At 39.8% G+C, this 11,039-nt stretch overlaps 1 protein-coding gene across 1 annotated transcript in view; it reads left to right on the top strand.

The window, feature by feature from the left end:
- Positions 1 to 11,039, top strand: part of LOC135550854 (transcription initiation factor TFIID subunit 4-like) — a 128,680-nt gene that overhangs the window by 51,601 nt on the left and 66,040 nt on the right. The window lies entirely within an intron of this gene.

Raw genomic sequence — 11,039 nt, 5'->3', positions numbered from 1 at the left:
GGTTACCCCCTCTTAATATAGATGTTTATGGTTGCCCCCTGTTAATATAGGTGTTTATGGTTGCCCCCTGTTAATATAGATGTTTATGGTTGCCCCCTGTTAATATAGGTGTTAATGGTTGCCCCCTGTTAATATAGGTGTTTATGGTTGCCCCCTGTTAATATAGATGTTTATGGTTACCCCCTGTTAATATAGGTGTTTATGGTTACCCCCTCTTAATATGGATGTTTATGGTTGCCCCCTGTTAATATAGGTGTTTATGGTTGCCCCTTGTTAATATAGATTTTTATGTTTGCCCCCTGTTAATATAGGTGTTTATGGTTGCCCCCTGTTAATATAGGTGTTTATGGTTACCCCCTGTTAATATAGATGTTTATGGTTCCTTCCTGTTAATATAGATGTTTATGGTTGCCCCCTGTTAATATAGATGTTTATGGTTACCCCCTGTTAATATAGATGTTTATGGTTCCTTCCTGTTAATATAGATGTTTATGGTTGCCCCCTGTTAATATAGATGTTTATGGTTACCCCCTGTTAATATAGATGTTTATGTTTGCCCCCTGTTAATATAGATGTTTATGGTTCCTTCCTGTTAATATAGATGTTTATGGTTGCCCCCTGTTAATATAGATGTTTATGGTTACCCCCTGTTAATATAGATGTTTATGTTTGCCCCCTGTTAATATAGATGTTTATGGTTCCTTCCTGTTAATATAGATGTTTATGGTTGCCCCCTGTTAATATAGATGTTTATGGTTGCCCCCTGTTAATATAGATGTTTATGGTTGCCCCCTGTTAATATAGATGTTTATGGTTCCTTCCTGTTAATATAGATGTTTATGGTTACCCCCTGTTAATATAGATGTTTATGGTTACCCCCTGTTAATATAGATGTTTATGTTTGCCCCCTGTTAATATAGATGTTTATGGTTCCTTCCTGTTAATATAGGTGTTTATGGTTGCCCCCTGTTAATATAGATGTTTATGGTTGCCCCCTGTTAATATAGATGTTTATGGTTCCTTCCTGTTAATATAGATGTTTATGGTTACCCCCTGTTAATATAGATGTTTATGGTTACCCCCTGTTAATATAGATGTTTATGGTTACCCCCTGTTAATATAGATGTTTATGTTTGTCCCCTGTTAATATAGATGTTTATGGTTCCTTCCTGTTAATGTAGATGTTTATGGTTCCTTCCTGTTAATATAGATGTTTATGGTTACCCCCTGTTAATATAGATGTTTATGGTTACCCCCTGTTAATATAGATGTTTATGGTTACCCCCTGTTAATATAGGTGTTTATGGTTGCCCCCTGTTAATATTGGTGTTTATGGTTACCCCCTGTTAATATAGATGTTTATGGTTGCCCCCTGTTAATATAGATGTTTATGGTTACCCCCTGTTAATATAGATGTTTATGGTTACCCCCTGTTAATATAGATGTTTATGGTTACCCCCTGTTAATATAGGTGTTTATGGTTGCCCCCTGTTAATATAGGTGTTTATGGTTACCCCCTGTTAATATAGATGTTTATGGTTGCCCCCTGTTAATATAGATGTTTATGGTTCCTTCCTGTTAATATAGATGTTTATGGTTGCCCCCTGTTAATATAGATGTTTATGGTTACCCCCTGTTAATATAGATGTTTATGGTTCCTTCCTGTTAATATAGATGTTTATGGTTGCCCCCTGTTAATATAGATGTTTATGGTTACCCCCTGTTAATATAGATGTTTATGGTTCCTTCCTGTTAATATAGATGTTTATGGTTGCCCCCTGTTAATATAGATGTTTATGGTTACCCCCTGTTAATATAGATGTTTATGTTTGCCCCCTGTTAATATAGATGTTTATGGTTCCTTCCTGTTAATATAGATGTTTATGGTTGCCCCCTGTTAATATAGATGTTTATGGTTACCCCCTGTTAATATAGATGTTTATGTTTGCCCCCTGTTAATATAGATGTTTATGGTTCCTTCCTGTTAATATAGATGTTTATGGTTGCCCCCTGTTAATATAGATGTTTATGGTTGCCCCCTGTTAATATAGATGTTTATGGTTGCCCCCTGTTAATATAGATGTTTATGGTTCCTTCCTGTTAATATAGATGTTTATGGTTGCCCCCTGTTAATATAGATGTTTATGGTTGCCCCCTGTTAATATAGGTGTTTATGGTTACCCCCTGTTAATATAGATGTTTATGGTTGCCCCCTGTTAATATAGATGTTTATGGTTCCTTCCTGTTAATATAGATGTTTATGGTTGCCCCCTGTTAATATAGATGTTTATGGTTACCCCCTGTTAATATAGATGTTTATGGTTCCTTCCTGTTAATATAGATGTTTATGGTTGCCCCCTGTTAATATAGATGTTTATGGTTACCCCCTGTTAATATAGATGTTTATGGTTCCTTCCTGTTAATATAGATGTTTATGGTTACCCCCTGTTAATATAGATGTTTATGTTTGCCTCCTGTTAATATAGATGTTTATGGTTACCCCCTGTTAATATAGATGTTTATGGTTACCCCCTGTTAATATAGATGTTTATGGTTGCCCCCTGTTAATATAGATGTTTATGGTTGCCCCCTGTTAATATAGATTGTTTATGGTTGCCCCCTGTTAATATAGATGTTTATGGTTACCCCCTGTTAATATAGATGTTTATGGTTCCTTCCTGTTAATATAGATGTTTATGGTTGCCCCCTGTTAATATAGATGTTTATGGTTGCCCCCTGTTAATATAGATGTTTATGGTTCCTTCCTGTTAATATAGATGTTTATGGTTGCCCCCTGTTAATATAGATGTTTATGGTTGCCCCCTGTTAATATAGATGTTTATGGTTCCTTCCTGTTAATATAGATGTTTATGGTTACCCCTGTTAATATAGATGTTTATGTTTGTCCCCTGTTAATATAGATGTTTATGGTTCCTTCCTGTTAATGTAGATGTTTATGGTTACCCCCTGTTAATATAGATGTTTATGGTTGCCCCCTGTTAATATAGATGTTTATGGTTACCCCTGTTAATATAGATGTTTATGGTTACCCCCTGTTAATATAGATGTTTATGTTTGCCTCCTGTTAATATAGATGTTTATGGTTACCCCCTGTTAATATAGATGTTTATGGTTACCCCCTGTTAATATAGATGTTTATGGTTGCCCCCTGTTAATATAGATGTTTATGGTTGCCCCCTGTTAATATAGATTGTTTATGGTTGCCCCCTGTTAATATAGATGTTTATGGTTCCTTCCTGTTAATATAGATGTTTATGGTTGCCCCCTGTTAATATAGATGTTTATGGTTACCCCCTGTTAATATAGATGTTTATGTTTGCCCCCTGTTAATATAGATGTTTATGGTTCCTTCCTGTTAATATAGATGTTTATGGTTGCCCCCTGTTAATATAGATGTTTATGGTTGCCCCCTGTTAATATAGATGTTTATGGTTGCCCCCTGTTAATATAGATGTTTATGGTTCCTTCCTGTTAATATAGATGTTTATGGTTGCCCCCTGTTAATATAGATGTTTATGGTTGCCCCCTGTTAATATAGGTGTTTATGGTTACCCCCTGTTAATATAGATGTTTATGGTTGCCCCCTGTTAATATAGATGTTTATGGTTCCTTCCTGTTAATATAGATGTTTATGGTTGCCCCCTGTTAATATAGATGTTTATGGTTACCCCCTGTTAATATAGATGTTTATGGTTCCTTCCTGTTAATATAGATGTTTATGGTTGCCCCCTGTTAATATAGATGTTTATGGTTACCCCTGTTAATATAGATGTTTATGGTTCCTTCCTGTTAATATAGATGTTTATGGTTACCCCCTGTTAATATAGATGTTTATGTTTGCCTCCTGTTAATATAGATGTTTATGGTTACCCCCTGTTAATATAGATGTTTATGGTTACCCCCTGTTAATATAGATGTTTATGGTTGCCCCCTGTTAATATAGATGTTTATGGTTGCCCCCTGTTAATATAGATTGTTTATGGTTGCCCCCTGTTAATATAGATGTTTATGGTTACCCCCTGTTAATATAGATGTTTATGGTTCCTTCCTGTTAATATAGATGTTTATGGTTGCCCCCTGTTAATATAGATGTTTATGGTTGCCCCCTGTTAATATAGATGTTTATGGTTCCTTCCTGTTAATATAGATGTTTATGGTTGCCCCCTGTTAATATAGATGTTTATGGTTGCCCCCTGTTAATATAGATGTTTATGGTTCCTTCCTGTTAATATAGATGTTTATGGTTACCCCCTGTTAATATAGATGTTTATGTTTGTCCCCTGTTAATATAGATGTTTATGGTTCCTTCCTGTTAATGTAGATGTTTATGGTTACCCCCTGTTAATATAGATGTTTATGGTTGCCCCCTGTTAATATAGATGTTTATGGTTACCCCCTGTTAATATAGATGTTTATGGTTACCCCCTGTTAATATAGATGTTTATGTTTGCCTCCTGTTAATATAGATGTTTATGGTTACCCCCTGTTAATATAGATGTTTATGGTTACCCCCTGTTAATATAGATGTTTATGGTTGCCCCCTGTTAATATAGATGTTTATGGTTGCCCCCTGTTAATATAGATTGTTTATGGTTGCCCCCTGTTAATATAGATGTTTATGGTTACCTCCTGTTAATATAGATGTTTATGGTTCCTTCCTGTTAATATAGATGTTTATGGTTACCCCCTGTTAATATAGATGTTTATGGTTACCCCCTGTTAATATAGATGTTTATGGTTACCCCCTGTTAATATAGGTGTTTATGGTTGCCCCCTGTTAATATAGGTGTTTATGGTTACCCCCTGTTAATATAGATGTTTATGGTTGCCCCCTGTTAATATAGATGTTTATGGTTACCCCCTGTTAATATAGATGTTTATGGTTACCCCTGTTAATATAGATGTTTATGGTTACCCCCTGTTAATATAGGTGTTTATGGTTGCCCCCTGTTAATATAGGTGTTTATGGTTACCCCCTGTTAATATAGATGTTTATGGTTGCCCCCTGTTAATATAGATGTTTATGGTTCCTTCCTGTTAATATAGATGTTTATGGTTGCCCCCTGTTAATATAGATTTTTATGGTTACCCCCTGTTAATATAGATGTTTATGGTTCCTTCCTGTTAATATAGATGTTTATGGTTGCCCCCTGTTAATATAGATGTTTATGGTTACCCCCTGTTAATATAGATGTTTATGGTTCCTTCCTGTTAATATAGATGTTTATGGTTGCCCCCTGTTAATATAGATGTTTATGGTTACCCCCTGTTAATATAGATGTTTATGTTTGCCCCTGTTAATATAGATGTTTATGGTTCCTTCCTGTTAATATAGATGTTTATGGTTGCCCCCTGTTAATATAGATGTTTATGGTTACCCCTGTTAATATAGATGTTTATGTTTGCCCCCTGTTAATATAGATGTTTATGGTTCCTTCCTGTTAATATAGATGTTTATGGTTGCCCCCTGTTAATATAGATGTTTATGGTTGCCCCCTGTTAATATAGATGTTTATGGTTCCTTCCTGTTAATATAGATGTTTATGGTTGCCCCCTGTTAATATAGATGTTTATGGTTGCCCCCTGTTAATATAGATGTTTATGGTTACCCCCTGTTAATATAGATGTTTATGTTTGCCCCCTGTTAATATAGATGTTTATGGTTCCTTCCTGTTAATGTAGAAGTTTATGGTTACCCCCTGTTAATATAGATGTTTATGGTTGCCCCCTGTTAATATAGATGTTTATGTTTGCCCCCTGTTCATATAGATGTTTATGGTTCCTTCCTGTTAATATAGATGTTTATGGTTGCCCCCTGTTAATATAGATGTTTATGGTTACCCCCTGTTAATATAGATGTTTATGGTTGCCCCCTGTTAATATAGATGTTTATGGTTGCCCCCTGTTAATATAGATTGTTTATGGTTGCCCCCTGTTAATATAGATGTTTATGGTTACCCCCTGTTAATATAGATGTTTATGGTTCCTTCCTGTTAATATAGATGTTTATGGTTACCCCCTGTTAATATAGATGTTTATGGTTACCCCCTGTTAATATAGATGTTTATGTTTGCCCCCTGTTAATATAGATGTTTATGGTTGCCCCCTGTTAATATAGGTGTTTATGGTTGCCCCCTGTTAATATAGATGTTTATGGTTGCCCCCTATTAATATAGATGTTTATGGTTGCCCCCTGTTAATATAGGTGTTTATGATTACCCCCTGTTAATGTAGATGTTTATGGTTACCCCCTGTTAATATAGGTGTTTATGGTTGCCCCCTATTAATATAGATGTTTATGGTTGCCCCCTGTTAATGTAGGTGTTTATGGTTACCCCCTGTTAATATAGGTGTTTATGGTTACCCCCTGTTAATATAGATGTTTATGGTTGCCCCCTGTTAATATAGATGTTTATGGTTGCCCCCTGTTAATGTAGGTGTTTATGGTTACCCCCTGTTAATATAGGTGTTTATGGTTGCCCCCTGTTAATATAGATGTTTATGGTTGCCCCCTATTAATATAGATGTTTATGGTTGCCCCCTGTTAATATAGGTGTTTATGATTACCCCCTGTTAATATAGATGTTTATGGTTACCCCCTGTTAATATAGGTGTTTATGGTTACCCCCTGTTAATATAGATGTTTATGGTTGCCCCCTGTTAATGTAGGTGTTTATGGTTACCCCCTGTTAATATAGGTGTTTATGGTTGCCCCCTGTTAATATAGATGTTTATGGTTGCCCCCTATTAATATAGATGTTTATGGTTGCCCCCTGTTAATATAGGTGTTTATGATTACCCCCTGTTAATGTAGATGTTTATGGTTACCCCCTGTTAATATAGGTGTTTATGGTTGCCCCCTATTAATATAGATGTTTATGGTTGCCCCCTGTTAATGTAGGTGTTTATGGTTACCCCCTGTTAATATTGGTGTTTATGGTTACCCCCTGTTAATGTAGATGTTTATGGTTACCCTCATTCCAGGTTGTTCAGCTCGTTTCATCTTTTAAAAAACATCTTCATGAAAAATTCTCTTTTCGATCTGACCTATAAGTATAGGTGCCTATGTGTGTGTGTACATGCGTGATTTCGCACATCGTAGTTTGTGTGTACGTGCGTATGTATGCACATTTTCCTGTCCTGCTACGTATTTAAAATGTAATGAGTACTTTTGGGTGTCAGGGAAAATGTAAGGAGTAAAAAGTACATTATTTTCTTTATGAATGTAGGTGAGTAAAAGTACAGTAGAGATACCCCCCCCAAAATACTTAAGTAGTACTTCAAAGTGTTTTTACTTAGTTACTTTCTGCCTCTGGCTCCGAGCCCATAGTCGGCCACCGGGGTCATGGTAATGGCCTCCCTTCCTGAGGGGAAATGAGCTGCCCCGGGCCCTGATTGATAAACCAATAAATCTTTAGTGGCCTTGATAATTAAGCTGTCAGGGCAGCTTGTTACTGACAACCTTTTCCCTCTGGTGCTTCTGCCTCCATGTTTACACAAACCACACATTGCCTCCCTGCCCTAGCAGTGCACTATACTGGCTAACCATACAGTACATAGGCTACACACTAGTTTCATGTCAGATCAATCAAATAGGGTTCATATATCCTCACCAGCACTACCCCTCTACTCTGCTGGTTGACATGGATTAGGAATCCCTGTTGTCTGGCTGTGTAGTGTAGTAGTCCCTGGTAGGGCAGGGCTGTATGTACCTCTATACTGTTCCCCTCCTGAGGACATAAGAGCATGTTGGGACAGAGCCCTGTGGCATGTATATCCTCTCACCTCAGAGCACTCTCAGGCACTCCCTCCCAGCATGGGTGCACAATAGGCCAGAAATGGGGAGGGATGGTGGGAGTCTCCCCCCTCCTTAAAATAGTGATGATACTGAGATTGTACTGTAGGCATTTTTTGTTTGATCTTAAATACTCCCCCCTCCTTCCACTCCCCAGTGTTGTGCTATGTAGATGGTGTTTTGTATAACATCAGATTTGTATTGTTTCCCTTTGTAAAGAACATAATGCTAGGGTTGAGTAGATAAGTGGATAGGGGTTGAATAGACTATGATCTCAGAGATTCAATTCATAACCAGTCAAACATGGTTCAAATATAATCAACCAGGCATAACCCCTCTAGTGTCTCCACCTTGACCTATGTATTTATTTATCTGTTGTGTTGTGTTGTAATGTGCTGTGTTGTGTTGTGTTGTGCTGTGTTGTGATGTGCTGTGTTGTGATGTGCCGTGCTGTGATGTGCATTGATGTGTTGTGCTGCGTTGTGATGTGTTGCATTGTGCTGTGTTGTGATGTGCCGTGATGTGTTGTGCTGCGTTGTGCTGTGATTTGTTGCATTGTGCTGTGTTGTGATGTGCTGTTCTGTGTAGTGATGTGTTTTGATGAGTTGTGATGGGTTGTTATGTGAGTTCCAGTGTGCTCTGTGGTGGTGACAACACAGACAGACAGACAGACAGACAGACAGACAGACAGACAGACAGACAGACAGACAGACAGACAGACAGACAGACAGACAGAGAGACAGAGAGACAGAGAGACAGAGAGAGAGAGAGAGAGAGTAGTTTTACATTGCTGAGTGGAAGCAGATGGTCTCCATGCTTTCTGTAAACACCCAACATCCGCTTTAATCACAGCCGGCCCTCATCCCCTAGTTCTTAGCCGTCTCAGACGTCGCCCCCTCAGCTCAATGCCGCGGCAGGTAGTGTAATAATGGTTAGAGCGTTGGGCCAGTAACCGAAAGGTTGCTGGATCGAATCCAGGCACTAACAAGGTAAACACCTGTCGTTCTGCCCCTGAACAAGGCAGTTAACCCACTGTTCCCTGGTAGGCCGTCATTGTAAATAAGAATTTGTTCTTAACTGACTTGCCTAGTTAAATAAAGGTTAAAATGCCAGCGGTGAGCCCACTCTATGTCTGGTCTGGGTCATACGTCTCTCTACCCCGGCCCACATCCAGCTCATTCACGTCCAGACCAGGCCGGACACACAGTGAGGGAACGTGTTTAACTGCAGTAAACTGGCTTTGATACATATTGGCAGCAGTCAGCGTTGTCTAAAGCGACAGGTTGTAGTGCACATTGAGGAACTAAGGAAGCTGCAGTGGACTGTGCCTGTGTGTGTGTGTGTGTGTGTGTGTGTGTGTGTGTGTGTGTGTGTGTGTGTGTGTGTGTGTGTGTGTGTGTGTGTGTGTGTGTGTGCGTGCGTGCGTGCGTGCGTGCGTGCGTGCGTGCGTGCGTGCGTGTGTGCGTGTGTGCGTGTGTGCGCACGCGCGTGTGTGTGTGTGTGTGCGTGTGTGCGTGTGTGTGACTATGTGTGTGTCTCACCCACTGTGTGTTATGACTAGCTACATGGAGGGGTGTCAGGGGTGTTAGTCACTCAGATGGCTCGGTGGACGACCCCTACCTTGGCACATGGGGCACTCTCTGGGGTTAGGTATCAGAGACGATCCCTGTCTGGCCCTGGATCCTGGACCCTGACTGGATGCCCCCTTTCCACACATACACATGCTCCTTCTAAATGGCAGAGCAATCCAACTCCCCACCTATGGCGTGCCCTCTCCCATCCAGGCTTGATATGGAAAATACATGCATAAGTATTCAAGTTGCTCTCGGTGTCATGTCCCGCAGCAAAGCTAAACCAATCATTGAGAGGTGTCTTTTCCTCCACAGTGGAACCTAATTTCATCTCACCTTTATTAGTGAGAGGAAAAGGTACTGTACATTCGTTCAGGAATCTTTTTGTTGTTGTTGTGCGTTTCATATCTAATTCACTCCTTATAATGTCAGCCATGTATTGCATTGGGATAAGGTAGTTATTTGCATAGAAACTTAGCATGTCCACTAGCTGTGTTGTGTAACTGAGTTAATCATCAATACATATGAAGATTTATGTAAGGTTTATTTATTTAATGGATAATGAGATTTCGGAGGCCAGGGTGTTGAGTGTTGATGAAGATGACGGTGGTGAAGATGAAGATGTATAGCCTACAGTAGGAGGGGAGAGATATAATAATAACATAGTAATCTCCTGTATCATGAGAGTGTTGTTGGGTAGATTCTACATGGAGGTTCATTATTAGACTCAGTGAGAGTAGGACTGGGACTGGCAGGGTGAGTAGAGGGTCTAGTGAGATCTCTTGGTGCAGGAAGGAGCTCTAATCGACTTTGCCAACCTCCTGCCGGGATGTCAGGACTCATATAGGTGCTCGTGGCCTTACAGAGGAACAGGAAGACATCAGCGGGGTGCGATGCCTGCCGCTGACAATGGCGATGTGTTCCCATGCACGGACGCCCGCCTGCTGCAGGCAGAGACTAGGGAACAAGGCAGCATCAACGTGCTGCCTTGTTCCCTACAACACTGACGGTCAGAACCAGCGACTGCTGGCGGTGCGAACACCAATTAGTTTAGAGGGGAAGCGATGGAATGGGCGAGGGAGGGAGTGTCCGGCTGCCCTGTGTGTGTTCTGTGGATCTCTGTGCCCTCTGTCACCGCCACTCAGTAGTTCCTCCAGCCCAGCGGACGAGGGAGGGAGGCAGTATTTCCATGGGTGATCTGCTCAGGGCATTGCCAGCCACAACTAGGTTACCACAGCACTCGTTCCCCTGTTAGGGTACAGTAGTCATTAGCACTCACTCATAGAGACTAGAAAGAGGATTTAGGCCTGGCCACTGTCAATGTCAGATTCACCCAACAAGTAAAATTAAAGGTGAACTGTTTGGGTCAGACACTCCATTCTTTTAATGATGGTCATCCTCCTTGGAGAGGACCTTGAACTCAATAGTTATTCTTGGTCCTTTATCCCATTGTTACTCTTTACCTCAAATACGATATCTAATACATATTACTTATCCAAACCTATGTATGTATTCTAAAAAACCTCAAATGTAAGAAAATGAACAATGTATTGAGAAGCCAGCTCGTGTTGTGACTCAAAATGGCGGTGGATATTTCTACTGGACCAGTACTGGATGATATTGCTGTTCTGAGCAGAGTGGTCTGTATACAG

Source organism: Oncorhynchus masou, chromosome 1 (genome assembly GCF_036934945.1).
Source record: "Oncorhynchus masou masou isolate Uvic2021 chromosome 1, UVic_Omas_1.1, whole genome shotgun sequence".
In the NCBI taxonomy this organism is placed as follows: Eukaryota; Metazoa; Chordata; class Actinopteri; order Salmoniformes; family Salmonidae; genus Oncorhynchus; species Oncorhynchus masou.
Note: the sequence above shows the minus strand (reverse complement) of the source record. Positions and strands in the feature narration are given on the sequence as shown.